This window comes from Fringilla coelebs (genome assembly GCF_963513975.1).
Source record: "Fringilla coelebs genome assembly, chromosome: 1".
Classification (NCBI taxonomy): domain Eukaryota; kingdom Metazoa; phylum Chordata; class Aves; order Passeriformes; family Fringillidae; genus Fringilla; species Fringilla coelebs.
The window spans coordinates 105,494,449-105,511,893 of record NC_140028.1 but is presented as its reverse complement, the minus strand read 5'-3'; positions in this window follow the sequence as shown (position 1 = coordinate 105,511,893).

Sequence of the window (17,445 nt, the reverse complement as noted above, 5' to 3'; positions counted from 1 at the left end):
TTCCCAAGCTGTAATGGCATGTGTGCAACTCCAAGAAGTCCCTGTTGCTTGAGGTTTCCATACAGTGTAGATGGTGGCATCCTCTGCTAACAATCTGCATAGCCAGTTCCATTTGGATGAAATTCTTGAGAGGACTCAAATTTAGGCCACACAGAGTTTTGCAAAGATTCCAAGAGATGTGAACACAGCTGGGCAAAACTGAGATAATCTGCTTCAAAATACGGAGTGTAATGCTGTGCTAACTAGGACATTGTGACACCAAGTTCCTTGTCTATTCAAGGTAAATGAACTCAAAACAAGACCCAAACCCTCACTGGAGGACTGCAAATGGACATTTCAAAGTCAAGCCCAAAGATTAACCCAAGGCCATCCAGCTTTATCAAGCTTTACCTTCCCAGGCAATGACTGTCCATTTTTTTGCCATTGTGGCACCCAACATCCAACATCTCAGTCTGAAATGCTCAGCACCAGACTGCATGGGGTGAGCAGGAAAATGTCCCACTATGAGGCCTTGCCTTTGTGAAAGCTGCTGGAACAGAAATAAGGTACTGTGCATTTTGTGGAATGTTTTGTTCAAATGAGAATTTCTCTGGCATAAACTCAATGAGTCTTGCTCCTAACCCTTACTTCTTCAGAGCCAGTACAGCTTTGGCCTGCTTTATGCCCCAGTTTCTAACATGTAAGATCTAGTTGATACTCATTACCCTTAATGATCTTCAATTTTCTGGCACTGGAGATTCCTTACTACTCATTTTAAAGTCACAGTAAACATTAAGAAACCAAATCACCTTGCTATTTATACTTGAACGGATTTATAGTGTTTGAAGTTATGGTTAACCTCTTATTTTCTGACCTTCTTTTCTTATTTTGAATTTAGGAAGAAACTTTGGACAGGAGTGAATCTTATTTTGATGTGAAAAATGGACATATGAAAGAGGGCAAAGTGGCACTGGGTAATGAACATATATAACCAAGTAGAAATGGTTTTTTATTTAATTTTGAAAGTAACCCACACATTGAAAAATAACCTATAGCCCAATAACATTTTGTTCTGTCTTTTGGAGATAACATACACAAGCAAACAGGCATTTAGGTCAAAGACTTAGTGACTCATTTCGTATCTCTCTAATGGAAATAAACAAAATATTTCACTTTATCAGGATTTTTTTAAGCTCAGTATCTGTAAAACAAAAAACCCCCTAAGTCATAGATTCAGGTTTGTAAAGTTTTTTTGTTGTTGTTGCAAGTATTATTGCCTTATACTGCAAATTTTAACAAAAGTTGCTATGAATTTTCCTGTAGATAGAAATATCATGAAGTGATTAATTTCCTAGATTTTTTTTTTATCCTCCTTTATCACATAAGCGTTTTCTTGGAGTATTATTATTGTTATCAACTGATCTGAAATTCAGACCTGTAAGTCTGTAGCCATGCTTTTCATTTACTTAAATATGGATCGGATGCTCCTATAGCTGATGATAAAATGGGACTTCTATTACTTTGATGAAAAAACAAATGTTTTCTCTTCTTCCAAAATCTGAGGAAGCAAAAAACATGTTTTGCTAATCTCTGCAGTGTATTGTCTTTAAGTGAGAGGGAAAAAATACTTCTGTTTGTTCAAACCACTTCATGAAATTGAACCCTGTCAATGTACAGGAAACAATCTTTTTAAAAATTGGTAAATGAAAGCAACTCAGCTTTCACAATTCAGTTTCTTAAATGCATATTTAAGCACTTTAAATATATTATCAAAGACTAGTTTATTCAACTGGTTCAACCCCGGAAAAAAACCAAAAAATTTAATATTTCAATTGCCGCTAAATTCTCTTGAAACATAACTTCTAACATTCACTTTCAAAAATTAGAGTCAAGACTTTGATAGCAATTATCAAAGGAAATAAAGTGCTTTCTACAGACAATCTAGGGAGATTCAGCTTCAATGCTGCAAATGCATTCTATATGTGAGAGTTACTTGAGAGTATGTTTTGGACCCTTTAAACTTCATTTTTGTTATTCTTCAGAAATGTATACAGATAATACTGAGGGAAAAAATCTCTACATTCTAATTGCAGATATAAACAATTACAAAATCCTGTTAAAGGATACACTTACTAAATTTATTAATAGATTCAGAGAATTGTTTAGGCTGGAAAAACCTTTCAGATTATTGGATCCAGCCATTGGCATATGACTGTCGGTGGTTCTGTCTACTACAATATACTTTGAAAATGAAATTTTCAATTTTCAATTTTTAATTGTGTCTTATAAACCTTTATTTCACTCTACAGTATTTTAACTTACAAGATACTGAAAAGATCTGCAAAGCTAAAAAATGGAGAAAGGTCAAATCAGAGTTGCCTTAAAATGAAGAAACTCAACTTGGAGTTCATGTTCTATACACTGAGCATTGCCTCACTGAAGTGAAGACTGTAGGATAAATCAAAAAAAGGGAAGCTGAAGCTAAGGAAATGAGGAACAAAAAAAGAAAGAGAAGAAAATGGAAGGGTTCCTGAAAGCAACAGCTTATGCACTGCAGATTCCAGTTCATATCTCCTTGAAATGTTCAGTTCCATAAACACTTTATCTTCCAGCGTTGTTAGAGAGTTAGCAAGCAATGTTTTGACTCCCAAATACACATTATGTCTCTGTCACACTGAAACTTATTGCTAGTTAAAGGTGATGGAAGGTTTATCTGCCTAAATAATGATCCCCATTTGTTCTACTGCAGCTAGGGTATGTGCTGAAACCTAATGAAAGCATTGGAAAGGTGCCCATTGATTTCAAAGAGATTTGGATCTGGTCCTGAAGTGCTAAAGAGAAAAAAGCTATTCCTCCTCTCCTTTCCCAGTTCTAAAATAAATTATGAATGTGATTGCATGGTCATGCTAGAACACAGATATTGTGATTACAGAATAACAGATAACAGGCATCTTTATGCCTCAGTGCTTTTGGTGTGTGTATCATACCCTAACAAACACAGACACACAGAGCACAGTTCTTGCTCACTAAAATGATTTAATTATCCCTATGTCTCTCATAGCTGACTCATCGTCCTCCTGCATTAGGGTAAGGGTAGATTTAGATCAGATATTTGGAAGAAATTCTTTGCTGTGAGGGTGGTGGGACACTGGAACCTGTTCCTAGAGAATCTGTGGACACCCTGTCACTGGACGTGTTCAAGGGCAAGTTGGATGGGACTTTGAGCAACCTGGTCTGATGGAAGGTGTCCCTGCCCAAGGTAGGGGGGTTGGAATGAGCTGATCTTTAATGCCCCCTCCAACCTAAAACCATTCTATGATTCTGTGATTGCTTGGCATCAGCACCCTACTGCATCTCTCCCCGACAGTTTGATCTCCTGAGGGTGGCTGTGGGGTGAAGAGAGTCTGTGGCAGCCCTGTTTAGCAACATCCCACTGACAACATGGCAGAAATAGTCTTTACCACAGATGGATCTGTGTTGCTGTTTGCAATTTGTCTGAAACAAATGACTTCATAGAGGTAAAACTCTTGAACCTCTTTTCCATCCCCTGGTCAGTGCAGGTCACAGACTGGGTTACACGCACACTGCACAGAGACAAAGGAAAATTTTGTCTGGGTGCTCAGAACCTTTTTTAATCTCACCCACATTATAATAACTTGTCCCTGTCGGACAGCAGTGCAGGGGCTGGACAGGCTTCCTGCATTGTGCTCCCAATGTCTCCTGGCTCGGGAAGTGACAACATCTTGAACTAATTTTTTTAAATGGGGGTTGATTTTAAGCAACATATTTTCCAACTGTTTTTTTAAGTGTAAGTCTAATTATTTTTTTTCTTCTTTTTTCCCTTTTTTTTTTTAACCACTTGGCAGAGAAAGGAATTCCATGCAGGACCTTGAATGAGGGACACTCAGGGCAGCCAAAGACATCAGCAGCTTCTGCCAGCCACCTCTGGAAGGCAGGAGCATCGCTAAAGGCTGGATGTAGGCTCCTCCATCAGCGAGCCCTCAGCCGCAGACAGCATCAGTAACCACAGCCCAATCTGCTGCTCTTTCCGCAGCAGACGGTTGTCCTTTTCCACATGGCCAGGTACAACACTTCTGGGACAAATTTGGGGGTATTCATCACCAGCAGTGAGGGTGTGGGAGACAAGTTTCATCCAAGTAAAGGAGCACCATGTCTTGGGGCTTCAGTAGAAAGGTCTCGTGGTTACCATCCTGCACGTGCGGGGAGAGATTTTGGCTGTATTTTCTCCTCCTGGATGCTGAGAGTCATTTGAAGTGATGCGACATAATGGCTAGCCAAAGTTTCATCTCCCCTCGCTGCCTTCTCACCTTTGGGCCTCCACTTGTGGAGCTTCCTTGGCACATCATGAATCTGCACAACAGGGAAGAGAACTCAGCCAGCCCAGCTGCTTCAGGCTTGTTGGCTTACCTTGTGTGGAAAATCCAGGAAGCGCCAAATAGCATCCACTGAGGCTGCTTCGCCAGCTGCAAACATTCAAATGTCAAGAAAGGTGCTCCCAAATATAATTAGAGTGGGTTAAAGCCCCTAAAATTAGTGTGTTGGATTGTCAGTGGATGTACAGTTATTTCTTTGCAACTCATGGTCAGACACTCCTGCATGCCAGAGAGGACAAGTTTCCCAAAGGGATTTTCCTTTCCTTGGGCTTGCCTAGGGAAGTGGGGTGGTGAAGGTGCTGCAAGACACCCCATGGTCCACACCAGTGGGACGAGACGAGGTCCCACACCACGCTCAGGGCTATCACCTACCGCGGAACTTGGGAGGGTGAACCCAGATTCTTCCCAAAGGTTCAAGTTTTCCTCACTTTGTGAAATTTTCCACCTTCACAGACAGGGTTCTCTGGCTTTAGGCTGGTTTCCATGAGGCTGGAGGGGAAAGCTTCACAGCAGCAGGACATTTTATTGCTGCCTTTTGTATTTTGCCCAGACAGCATTCCTCTGACCGTGTGCCCACTGTCAATGAGTGTAGATTTTTCTTCAGTGCTTTGGGTGCTTTTATCTTCCTAAAATCCAGCTTCCAAGAGTATGACTGGCAGGTAGCTAAAATGTAGGCTAATATTTAATCCAGGACTCAGTGCCAAGGACTGATCTCTACACAGAGGTCTGGATCTTGCCCTGCAGCAGGAGAGCCTTTGCCATGTGGCTCCCTTGAGCCAAGTGAGCAGCTGGGTGTAGGTCCTGACACCCAGCCTAATCTCTCTGGCTGTCTTCCTGAAACAAGGGGGAGCTTTTAGTCTAGATTTGCTGTTTTATCCAAGGATAGGAAATTCAAATGAGGTATAGCCCAGGGAGCATCTTGACTATGGCCAGCTTTCTAGTTCCAGTAAAGTTACAGCCCCACTTTTCCACATTAGTCTTGTGTCTGTCTCTTGATCTCTTACAATGGGCAAAACTAGACTGTAGTTAGTTTTAGCACCTTCACCTCTCCAACAGCCAAGCTAGAAAATGTTTTTTTTAAGAAACATAAATTTAGTTTCAGGCTGTAAACGACGTATTTTTCATCAGATAGGTTGCTTTAGACTGACTGTTTTTGTCCAGGTCTGCACAAAAGCATTAGTCTGTAAAGGTCTGGGCTTTTTAGGAATGGGTAAATTAAGAAACTGGGGAAGGGAAGTTTACCATAAACATCCTTTCATTGCAGCTGAGGTACCAAGCTCACATTTCCTACAGTAAAATGTTAACTACCATAATAAAACAATAAACCTTAGATTGAGCCAAGAATTGTATTTCAATATTTAGAGCTCATGCATAAACATCAAATGGTACTATACCAAAATTTTGCTCTGAGGGACCCTTGTGCTGTTGCACAACCCTTGGTTTAAACTTCAGACCAAAGTGGACAAAAGGAGCCAAACCAGCAATTTTGTATTAAGAAAGAGGGGAGAAGTTTTTCAGAGGGGACAAGAAGCAGCTAGCTCTGCAGCAGGTGGCAGGGAGGGCTCAGGTCTTGCTGCACGAGTGCTTCTTCTGAAAGAAGCAGGATCAGGAGTGTGTTTCAGTGCCTTAGCTAGTCATTTCACAGCAGAGGTTTTCAAAAATCATTGAACTACATTAGAGCATTTAACACCAAGGCTGCCACTGAATTTTATCAAAATCCCCAAAATCTGTAGGGAAATTGTGTCATTGTTACAGGAGAAGACAAGGAGCACAGTCTTAAGCTTGCAATGTTGCCATTAAAGGATTCAGATGCCCGGCATGGGCTCTGGTAGCCTCCAGTCCTGCAAAAGTATTTAACAATTTAATGCACTTTTCAACACTATGAGGTAGTAGTGATTAGCAAATGCAAAAGTTTTGGCAGGACTTGATGCAAATTCTTCACCAAGTTCTGACCCTGCCACCCAAAGTACACTCAACCCTGCTCCACACTGATGTAAAATGCTATGGAAATGCAAAGTGCTGACCAGGAGGTGAGGGTTGCAGTGCCTGGGCTGTGTGGGGAGGGCATCTCCCAAGAACAATAAACACCACTCCTGCCTGTCTTTCCTGCCCCCAGCAGCAGCATCTGGCTTTATGCTTTGGGATTTTGCCCATGTAAAACTGATCTGTGGTGATGCAAAAAGAAAATAATTGGAAATCTGGCTCATAGTCATATGACACCAGTACCTACAAGATAGGTGAGCACCAAAAAATCCTAATTTCAGGTAGCCTTTTGACTTCAAAACACATTGCAGATGGCTGAATGAGACAGAGCTAAGAATGTTATGCTCCATGGTAAGATTTTGGACTATACTTTGATGACTTGGAAATATCGAGATCAGGCTTAGCAGTGCAAATATGCCAAGCAAAGGGGTGAAACTCAGCACACAGACACCCAGAGGTACCAGTAAGAGAAAATTAGCCCTGGGCACATCACAGGTGTCTCCTACAGATATGTTAATTGTGGAGTGAGGGGGCTGCAGGAGGCTTGGGACAGACCCAAGGAAGGACTTTTCCCTTGCAGAGGATGACCCAATGCCCCTGTAAGATCTCCAGCCTGAAAGGGTGGACTGTGCATACAGCAGCAGAGGTGGCTGTCCATGCTTGTCTGTAGATTTTGGAAACTTTTGTTTGCCAGAGCCCTGAAATGGAATATTTGCCGCGTGTCACTACTGCCTCTCAGACACAACACTCAGAAGCTTTTATCTAATTCTTAGTTTCCCCTTTGTTTGCATATCCTGCATGGGACTAGAAGGTGATTAGAAAGGCAAAAGTGTTTGCATAATGTTTCTCTTCCAAGGCCCAAAGTGAATTCACGTGAAAGATTCCAGTTGACTTCAACAGGCTTTGGACCAGTGTCTCAAGGAAAAGATGCAAACTTTGGTTTGCAATCTCCTGTACCATCCAGTTGATTTAGTTTGGAAAGCTAACTCATAATTTAGCACTTAAAACATTTTAACCACTCTTTCTGAGGAATTTTAAACCTAAGCAGCATAAAAAATCATTTCTCATGGACACTTTATCATAGAGTCAAGTTTTTCATTTGCATTTAAGTCATGATTTTACCAAGTATTGTCTTTCTTTCTAGGTGGCACTTTAAATTCTGAAACTGATAATTTATGTTTTCCTATTTAGTAGAGGACTAGAAAGCCTCCAGTCATGTTCATAAAGCCTAGCCTTATGTTAGATTTGAAGACTGTGGCAGCCTTGTTTATACTATAGTTTGGGAGAGGATTGCCTGTCTTTTCAAAATATTTTCAACCTTAAAATGTTAATCACTGGACTTAAAAATAGATTTATGTCTTCCTATTTCACTACAATGACTTTTTTTTTCTCTGTGAGACAACATGCAAAGTAAAAGAAATGACAAACCTACTTTTGGAAAAAAACTTCAGAGAAAAAAGGTGGTACATTTTTGAGGATTTTAAAAAATGGCACTCATTTAAACTTATTATAGTATCATTGTTACAGACACAGTGAATGTTTTCTAACAAGAACTTTTTCTTAAATGAAAATGAAACCCACAATATGGTAATGACCTGGAAGAGGATTACCTTCCAGAATATCCAACAGTTTTCAGCTGCTCAGTGCTAACTGTTGTCAGTTAGCTGTTGACTTAAGGATTTGAACTAGATCCTTTCAGAAGACAACTAATTTTTCATTGTATTTTGCAAGAAGTGCATCCTTGAGAGAACTTTACAGAGTTTTCTCAAGATTTCTATTCTAAACCCTTCTTCTGAAGCCATTTCTCTTCTTTCGCCTTATCTCTCTGAAGTGTGAGAATGTTTTTTTCAATCTTGCACACCTTCCCTACCTGGGTGTCTTACATGAAAGTCATTTTCCCATGGCTGAGGCTAGAAGTGACTGCTGGTGGCCCCCAGGTCAAGCTTTGCTCAGTTCAGGGCTAACTCCAAAAGGAATTCCAGTTGCTCAGGGCCATGTCCAGCTTTGTCTTGAGCTTCTCCAGGGAATGCATCTCCAAGGATGAAGCTCTCTCTGTCTCAGGGCTGCACCACCCACCCAGTGGATTTTTCCCCCCTTTACATCCAGCTAGCATCTGCCCTGCTGCAAACCTCAGCTGTTGCTTTCTGACTTTTCCCCAAGCGCTTTGGAGATCCTGGCTGGATGTGATCTCTAACCAGACTACAGGGAGTGCAGGACAGCAACCATCCTTCTTTGCCTGCTGCATTTGCCAGCTCAGACAGGATATCACCACTTTGGTGGGTCAGTGATGCCAGTTGCCCTCCCAGGTAGCTCTCAGTCTCAGACACTCAAGGAGACTGCTGGTTCTGGTAGGCACCAAAAGCTGCTTCAGCTCAAAGTCCTGGGAAGCACCTTCATCTTCCTGACTCCAAGGGGATTTGGGTGTTGAAATGTTCGTCTCTGCCACCCTTGCTGTCTCACCTGCAGATGTTTACAAAGTCTGGGCTATTGACTCCTACACCTTAGTCCCCTTCTAAGCATCCCTCAAATGTGTCCAAAGAGGTAGTAGAAAGAATGGAGAATATGGCAAATTAATTACCAAATATCCTGAAAGTTTGAAGACTTTTTCGTATTTTCATCAGTACTTTACAATATTTGTCATTTTCCCTTTGAAACAAAGCTGTCTAATTTTCAAGAGAATTTGGGAATGAAAAGTTGCTCTATTACAGAAGAGAACCTTATTTTGTCACATAAAAGAATGAAGAGGCATCTGCAGTAGATGAAGTCCCCAGACATAGTGTGGTAAACCAGTAGACAGACTTTGTGAAACGAGGAGTAATTTATGGTCTCTTATTGGAGGATCTTTATGAATAATTCCATCCTGGAAACAACTTAAACAGCACCAGCTACATTTTTAGAAACATTGGTAAAAAAAGTCAGGTCTTCTAAATTCAAATGACATTTTCAAAATATCACAAAACACAAATGCAGTCATCAGAGTTGATCACCTTTAGAAAACAGATGAAATAATTTCAATTTATTTAACTTGTTTTCACTGTTATTTAGACTGAGCAACATCCTCTGGAACTGAAATTTCAACTTTCTGCAGCAAATACTCCAATTCTGGATGCAGCAAGGCAGAAAAGTTGAAGGCTTAGACTGAGGAAAGCTTTTTACTTCTATAGTGACAGACACAGAAACACAACACCAAGGTTGGTATACAGGTGTGAACTGCATCACTTCTCAATGTCTCTACAGATTTTCCTCAATCACCTGAGAGCACTGGCTAAATCAAAGCTGTAAAAGTTGCAATTAGTTTTTTATTAAAATATTCAAAATTGATGGATAACTATAAAAAGAAAAAAAAAAGTGGCATAAATCTTGGGAGTGTAGAGAACAGAGGCTTGGAAAAGTCAGGCAAATTTTAGTTTTAAACCGAAAGTTTGAAACCTTAGTTTTTGCTTCTCCAAACATAATCTCAGGGGCTGGTGTAAATTCACATTCTGAATTCATAACCAGTCATTGAATAGGGAAATATTTTGCTCTAGCTGAAGTAAAGCATTTACCTACCTCTGAACTAAGTAAAGCACCTGGATATATAATTAGGGAAATCAAGAATTCACTTCAGATTTAATTTACACTTCCCCCAACAACCTTAGAAGTTTTCATGTGCCAGTTGCCATACTGTACAATATAAGGCAATAAAGTCTAGCCCTAAGTTTTCTGGCCAGGGTAGATCAGTCATCCTCAGGCAGGCAAGAAACAAGGAGCAAATTTAGTCTCATGTCTGTAAATTCTTGTCCCTGTGTACAAAACAGACACATTTTCTAACACAGATTTCTAACATTTTCTTTTTAAACTCTTCAGTGCAGCAACAATATTTTTGCAGCTTTGTGCTAGGGTTGCAGATAGCAATAAAAGAATTGCAATGAAGCCTTTGGGTATTTATCATCTCAGATTCAGAAAGCCTGTGCCAGATGGGAAGAATGATACAGGTCCTTGCAGGAAGTGTCTCCCGTGTCAGCACCACCACTAATACACCTTTAAAATAAAACAAAAGGGAGGTGCTGAGCATCCCTCACAACATGCACTTTCTAATGACATGTGAAGGGTTGCTTTTTCTCCTTCTCTGATGGTCTGTAACCTGGCCACAAAGGGCTGGCAATGACATGCATATCCCCAGGATGCCTTCAAGGACTGCACCTGTCGGCAGGATTATAAGGAGATTTATGGACTGATAAAATACTGAATTAGAAGCTCTTTTAATGGCCCACTTGGATGGAAAAATAGTTGCAGGTCAGCTGACAACAAAAGTTAGGTGTAGCTGAATGTCTTTTCCTAAAATCCATTTCCTTCTGCACTGAAGACAGAGCATTTACTGCATTATTATTGTTGCCCCAGAAGGAACCCTAGATTAGACTGCATCTGAAGGAATAATTGGACAAGAACTAAAAAAACTTATTATTTACCAAAAGGCCTCCAACCCAAACCACGACAGAGACAAAGCCACTATATTTCACAAGACCAGTCTGAAAGGAAATTCTTGTGCATCATTTAAAAGGCCATTTATTTTTAAAATATAGGACCCTCTAATGGAATAAGTGTTTCACCTTCATCATTCTTATATAATTTTTGGCCTATTAAAATGTTGCTTTCCTTCATGGAGACTTATGATCATTCTTAAGAATTACAAGAGAGAAAATCCAACAGGACAGTCTGAGGGCATGGCTAATTATAGGGTATCTTTGTTTGTAGTACTGAAAAGACTCTGCTAAGAAAGCTGAAGAATAAGAACTTTAAATATTGACCTTGCCATCAGCTTCTAAATGTATTTTATTTTTTGGCAGGAGTATTTTTAAATTCCTCTCAAATAACCTTTTGATAATATTTAAACTTTATTTTTACATACTCTTTGAAAGCAAACCAGTTTGTTGAATCTTGTTCTGCAAATTTAGCAATCATATGAGATCTCCTGCTTTGACAAAACCAATATTTTAACACTGAGACATCCAAAACTTCCTGCAAATTAATTATCACATAGTAAAACCTGAGAGAACAGCAATTACAACACTGACAAGTTACCTTAAAGGTTAAAATAACTTTTCCCAAAGTTCTAGCTTGGTGTGCTCCAATCTTTTTCTCTCAAAGCTCTAGAAGAGTAGAGAAATGGGAGGGTGGGCTTGAAGAAGTACAAGAATCCCAGACTGCAGTACAGGAACAATTTTTTTTTCATTTGACCTCAATTTTTCTTGTAAGACCATGCTTTGGTAAAGATTTAACCTTTTACAGTAAGAATTCCAGGAGATTATAAAGAGAATTGAAATTTAGAGTGTTAAATCAACAAGTAGTGAGCAGATAAAGTGGAATTCATTCTTATACCTATTTTTTAAATAACAATGCATTTGTCATTTTTAGAAAATTTTTTGAGTTGGTGAATGAAAGGAACTGATGTAGGAGTTGGTGAATGAAAGGAACTGGTGACTGTAGGAACTGATGTACCTTTCCCTCATTTTTTAAGACATGATGGAAGTTCAAGGGCAGTGTAAACTCAGGCAGGGCAGGCTGTGCTCAATGTCAGCCTTCAAGATTGTACATTTTGAAGGCAATTGAAAACAAAAAAGAAAAATAAAAATCCTTTACATAAGCTTTTCAAAAACATGGGGGGGTTGTGCTGATTTTTTAAAAATAAATAATCTGTTCTCGAGACACTGTTTTTGTTCAGTCAATAATAAATCAAAGAAACAGCAGCTAAAGCATTTCAGTATAGCCTGAAGTCAGATGCAACACTTACTCTGTACCTTCAGGAAAGCCAGAAAGCCAAATCCCAGTGAATTTTTTCCCTGTCTCCACAATAAAACTGTATCCTCTATCAGTGAACAGGAAGTTCTGACCATGTCTGTACTACAAATGCCATGGGAAGGGCCAGAGACCAAGATAAATAATTACAACCCTGCCTGCAGGCTTCACAAACAAATCCCAACAGGACAAAACTGTACAGAACTTTCAGCAGATGAGTGTTTTGGTTGCTGGCAGATGGGCGTGATGTACCATGGAAAGGTGTTGCCTTCCGTACCCAGCTAGGACTAGAATCCTGTGCTGTCTTCCACTTCAGGAAAAGCATCAGGTGTAGATGAAGTGCATCATGGTAAATCAGTCCAAAGTAAACGGCTGAGAAATAAAACCATTCCTCTGCACTAGAAACCTGTGATCACCAACAGCAATGGTTTTATGTCATTGACATGGATGTTAACTGACCCCTTAATCATTGCTTTTCCAGGTGATATCACTGCCAGATATTGCTTACTCAGACCAACTGGCATGGAAAACTACTCACAAGATTTTGCATAGTGAAAACTTTAGCAGATAATCTTTCCTCTGAAGAGTTTTGCTGAGTTCTTTAAGCATCTGCCAAATGTCTACTAAACACCTTACTCTGTATTTTCCAAAGCTGGTCTTACTTTGTGTCAACCTCTTACAATCAATACCTACACAGCAAGCACTACAGACATGAGGATTTATTTGAAAACTTTCCTATCTCGACTATTCATTAACTCTCCATCAGTTCACATTGAAGTTAGTACTTTGAAGTGAAATCTGGAAGCTGAATCCATACTTGCTTTCTCATAAAAAACATGTCCTCTGTTCCAGATCTGTTGCTGACTTGCTGTCCCCATTGGTAAATCTTGCTTCTACATATATTGAATTTTTTGGTAATATTATTCTCTAACATCTCCAAGGGGAATATCATGTGCTACATGTAAAAAATATTTTTGATTGTAGGTGGTGGCTGGAGAAAAATGGCTCTAAGATATTATTTTGGGGTTTTTTTGTTGGGTTGTTTTTTTTTTTCCAGAGCAGCCGCTTGTACATTCTCTGCAGTATAGATAAGCCTAGTAAGATAGTTAAGAGCTTTGTCTCACCCCCCAAAAAAACCCAAAATCAACAAGCAATTAGGTGCAGGTATAAAACTGAAGGCAGTCATGAGAACTACTGTAAAATATTCTAATTCTGCATAAATGTAGCCAGCACAACAATCCAATGTGCTCCCAAGTCTTCCCATTACCATTTCTCATGACATTTTTTGGAAAATGGCTCCAGAAGATAGATGCCTGACCATTAGCCAAAAATTTAAATGCGGTAACAGTTTCTAAGGAGTTGTAGGCCAAGTCCAGATAGAAAGCTGAAGCAGCGCAGAGATTGAGCAATCTTGGAACCAAACAAGACAAGGATGTATAAGATGTGGTTGTAACATGGCATCATACATGGAAGAGCTCCCTTATTTTCTACTTTGTCAAATCCCCAAATTACATAATATAATTTTAGAAGCAGAACAGTTTTTTAAACTTAAGCACAGAGCACATGAATATTCAAGGAGAATAAAGGAGCCTCCAAGCATTACACACAAAACCTTCCCATGGCATGACTGCTGGCTATGACAGCTGTCCTTTTTTAGGCTATGTTGACCACTCCAGATGTTCATCTTCAACTCTGTGCCCCAAAGTCCCTATGGGAACATCTGTTATCTTGGCTACAGAGAGATGATAAACAATATTGAGGTCCTGGACATAGACAGTAAAGTATAGACTAGTACAGCTGTAGTGCAGAGATCATGGGATGTAGTAATAGATCCCTTCTCTTGGTGGAGGCTGGTGGTATTTGATAGTGGGTAGGAAAAACTGACACAGGCAATGCTGGGAGCCAGTTTCCAGCCTTGGGTAAAGATCCTACTGCAACAGTCTCAAAACAGGGCAGGCAAAGCCCATCCCAAAGAGCCTCCGCTGACTCATAGGTGTTAGTGGTGTCAAACTTAACTGGGATCAAGGAACAGTTGCAGACATGCGGTGAATCATTCTTCCAGTTTTATTCTAGGCAAAAACTCCCCACTCCCCCAGCCATATTATTAAAGCATAAAACGTTTTCAAAAACTGCTTCAAACCAGCTTTAAGACAACAAAATATTTCCTCCCTGCACCCTTTTCTTCCCAGTTACTTGGAGAAGTTTGTCTCTTTCTGTCGTTCTGTTCGTTGTGTCTCTGTTTCCATCCATTACAGGGAAGGGCTTCACCTTCCTATTCCTATTGAGAAACGTAGCATATCCAAGCGAGGCATTAAAACTCTCCCTCAGAGGTCTATTTATTTATTTTTACAATTCCATTTGCATTGGTTGGGAGAACGGGATTATTTTAACTGAAATTGCGACAAAGGATTTATAGTCTGGTAGTGTTGCCGCTATCCAAATAATTACTAGCATGTTATCTGCAGATGGATTTATGTGCTAATATAAAAATATGGTTTATAGTTTTTCTATTATCTAGAACACGAGTTTTTAAAAGTCTGGAGATTTTACCAATAACACTAAGAAAAATTATTTAGGCAGCTAAACTCCTTTTGAGCTCAGCATGACTTTAGGAAAATAAATGCAATTTGGGACCTCAGAGACCTGGCTGACTCAGACTCTTTTTTGGCTTCCCAAATCTACAGTGGCAGATTACGTGAATGATTGCTGGTTTAGCATCCCATTTGTAAACCAGACAATACTTTCTGCAAATATTTTTTTGTTATTATTCCAAAATAAAAGAAAAGAAAGAGAAAACAAGCCTTTCCTACATAAGGAGCTCCCCGAAGGAACTGCATTGCAGCAAGTTCAAAAAGTTACATGAAATACAAGTGCGCCAGATGTGCCTGGAAGACCATGCACTTCTGATCATCACTTTTCCAGTTTTTGTTGGTCTGAAACTCAGACTAATGACTGTCAGATTTCAAGATGATGAAACAATTTTTATCATGCCTTGATGTTTGGAGAATAAAGTCAACAGAAATTGTAGTGTAATACATGAAAATGTTCTCAAGTTCCAAGCATTGAGTGAGGGCAGTCAAGGGATTATTACTGTTAACAGCAATGTAAACTGGCATAAATACCCAAGCAAAATTACTCACATCACCTCAAACTTCTTTCAGAACCCTGTGAAATAAGGTTTCTTTCCATTAACAGTTTTAACTCAGTGCTGACACAACAGTGAAGGTTATTTTATGGTTTCACTGTTCTGAAAGATTTGAGGGAAAAAGAGGCCACCATGCTAAGGTTTAGGAGACAGAGTGCGTTATGGAGCTGAAAGACAGATTTATCAGCCTCATTCTGTTAATCATCAAAGAGATGGAAAATTTCAACACTCAAATATAGAAGGTGCTATTCATTAAAGAAACTGTTGTTTAGAAAACAAACAAACTTGCTTGATTTTGCTAGTGCAAGAAGTGAATGGGTTTTTTCCATCGTCAATGAACTTCTTTAGACTGAAAATGAAATACTGCCTCAAACAGACTTCTTAATTTCTTCCCACACAGGCTTAGTGAACATCCAGATGTTACCAACACGATGGCTGATTTTTGACCTATTTCTCTTAATGGTTTCACACTTGATATTTCCCGTCTTGTGTACCATCTGGTTGCAATGAAAGCATTCCAGGGATTTGCACATCTCAGTCTAGAAATCTTATGTAAAAACCTGCTTATGCAGCTCTGTAAATCTGTTAGATCTTTAATATCTTGACCACTTCAGCAGTACCTTCCCCTGCAGGATGTAATTTGATGATTTTGCTGACACTGAAGCTAATACCACTCAGGAAATCTCTTTCATCTCTGTTGTAGCAGCCTGCTCTGGTATAATGGATGAGGAAGATGACAAGGCTATGTAATTCTGTGATTAACCAAAATCCTTCCATGTTGCTGTATCTTTGAGCAACTTTTGTTGTTTCGTTGCTCCTTGTAAAACCTTGATGAGTAAATATTCATAATAAATTTTCAACAACGGCACAATTCCAGTCCTCAGAAAAATATCTCATGTGTACAGCCATCAAAACAGGATAAAAGAATAGTGGGTATATGTAGCATCAGAGTATTTTTAACCAAAACTTATGGATGTATTTTTCACAACGACTCCCCAGAGATTTTTGACACTGTTTTTTGTCCCAAGTCATTATCAAAAGCTGTTTGATGGAAAGAACTCACTCTGTTACATCATTGTGCACATTTGCTCTTTTGGGACACTGTTTCATTACATGTCACATATAATTTTTCACATAAACATGGGCCGAAAGATGTGTTTCTGGGACTTAGGAAAATGCCCCCCTCTTGGTCCTTTTACAGTATTAGAGAGCCCTGTCTAACAAAGCCTTTGGGAACAGTAGCTCACAAAGTGTTGCTGTGAGCAGCTCCAGCTTTGGTTACCTGGCTCAGTGGACCACAGGATCTTGATCCTGAACCTTTTTTCCCTGCAACCCCCAAAGTCTTGAAATTCTTATGCAAAACTGGAATGGTGTCTGGAAGGAATTCAAGCACACTGAACATACCCAAAGTAGTATCAATGCTCAATGGCAGCCTCTGAAGTTACTTAAGAAGCACATTTCTGTGCAGTTCAACGCCCTTTTTTGCATATGTACCTTAATTTGCATGTACTCTGCAATGTACACCAATCCAGACTAAACTCATATCTCTTTTTCACTGCTTCTCTCTATCTTAAGGTGAAATACTGCAAGCTAAAACTTGTGAGATTAATGCTGTCCTGGTGATGTTGCAATGGTGAGAAGAGAGTGACTAAACCAGGCAATAAAGCTTTTTATTGCCAAGCATTAAAGCATGCTTTCTGTCAATTGCTCTCAAGTGGCATCACACAGCCCCATCTCCCCAGAGTATAACTGCCCAGAATTTCCAGGCTGCCATGAAAAAGAGCTGTGAAGCTGTAGTTTCTTTGAAGTGGCATGAGCTCATTTTTAAAATAGCTTTGAGCCATCACCCATATTTCCAACTGTTGTTTTACCATGTCAGTGGTTTCCACCTCAGTGGGCTGTTTAACTCATCTCTGCTGTCCCATGACTGGGTCAGCTCTAGCTGCATCATTCCTGATCAGATTAACCAAACTGCTCCTGGCAGTCTCCAAAATATTTTTCCTCTGGTCATTTACCTCATTCTTTGTTTCCCATGCTCCTAGGAGTGCCCCAACTAATGTTCAACCCATAGACATTTTTCTTACCCTATGAGTATGAAAAATTATTTTTCTCATCACCTTATCAGCAGCTTTTCTTGGTTTGGAAGCGTGTGATGCCCCTGATTAGCCA